The following is a 1,717-nucleotide window of genomic DNA, read 5'->3' as shown; positions in this document are numbered from 1 at the left end:
GTGCTTTTTGTAAATAACATATTGTTGGCTTCTGCTTTCTAATGTACCTTGCTATTCTCTTCTGTTTTATGAGTTCATTCTGTGCACATTCAAAGTCATAATCATTGCATATTTACATCCATCTACCTCATATCCCTCCATCTTTTCTTTAAAGATAGCATGAGGGGCTTGATTAAATTCTCTGCTCAAGTCTAGATGAACCCAAATCCTATCTCCATCTTTCACCTGATCTTCCAGTCCAACAAGGCAAGGAAAGTAAATGAGCTTAGCGTGATATGACCTGTTCCTGATGAAACTATTCGAGGAATTCAATAAACAGTCTTTAAATAATCCATTCTGGAGTTTTCCCAAGAATCCAAAGTAAAGCCCTAAGTCAGAAAAAAAAAGTAGCTTGAAAACTTCATTTTTTTCTTCCTGTTTTAGAAAACCGGGACATTTATTTGCCCCTTTCCACTCCTGTAATACCTCCCCACTTCATCAATCAGTCTCCTTCACTCCTGTCTCTGCTGAAGAAGTGGCCCTTTTCTTTGCCAAATCCAAGCCCTGTACCTGTACCCTTTACTGCTTACTGTCCCATTTTCTCTAGCAGATTGTGCCTGCAATCACTTCCCTCTTAGTAATCTTCAGCCTGTTACTAACAGCTCTTTCCCTGCTGCCTACAAATATCCCCATAATCTTCATCCTCTTCCTAACAGCTCTTTCCCTGTTGCCTACAAACATCCCTATGTCTCACCCCATCCTTAAGATTGCTTTTACATTAATTAGGGAAGAGAGAGATGATCAGCAAAATAAATGAAGTCCTAATTTGTATTAGAGCATACGCCCCCACCCCCTCTCTCTCTCCAACTCCAAAAAAGCATTTTAAAAGCATCTTAGTCACTGTGCCCAAAGGGCTACACAGCTGTGCATACCCTTTGATCCAGCGATGCCGCTACAACGTCTGGAACCCAAAGAGACCAAAAAAAAGGGAAAAGGAGCCATTTGTACAAGGGTATTTATAGCAGCTCTTTCTGCAGTGGCTAAACTGCTCACTTGCTCTGACCATCCCCCACCAGCTATTGCCTGAGGTCTCTCTTTTCTAGGTGATGTAGTGGATAGAGCAGGATGGTATTTTTACCTTTCTTTGTAGTCTCAGCACTCAACATAATGTTTAGTTCATGTTGTTGTTTTTAGTTGTGTCTGACTCTCTGTGACCTCATTTAGAGTTGTCCTGCTAATGATATGGGAGTGGTTTGCCATTTCCTTCTCCAAATGATTTTACAAATAAGGAAACTAAGGCAAACAGGGTTAAGTGACTTGCCCAGGGTCACACAGCTAGTAAGTGTCTGAAGTCGGATTTGAACTCAGGTATTACTGATTCCAGACCTAGCACCACATAGCTAGCCCACAGCCAGTGCTTAATAGGTACCTGCTTGTTGGCTATTCGACTGTTTGACTGACAATAACCTCTATAATATCTCCCAAGTTTTTGAACCCATTAGAGACAGGTCAGTGCTCTGTGACCATTTCACCCCTCATCTGATTTTCTAGTCTCTATTAACCATTTGTGTTTGATCCCTTCTAAAAGCTGCTCTCCTTGGCAAAGAAACAAGGAACAAAATGAGAGTTGAGAAAATCCCATCTTTTTCCTGCTCTTTTTTTGACTCTCTTCTATTTCCCAATATAGGAACCACACACACACACACACACACACACACACACACACACACACACACAC

Source organism: Petaurus breviceps, unplaced genomic scaffold, assembly GCF_028583685.1.
Source record: "Petaurus breviceps papuanus isolate PSGF00001 unplaced genomic scaffold, PetGlider_PUasm1.0 176, whole genome shotgun sequence".
NCBI lineage: Eukaryota > Metazoa > Chordata > Mammalia > Diprotodontia > Petauridae > Petaurus > Petaurus breviceps.
This window is presented reverse-complemented; position numbering follows the sequence as displayed.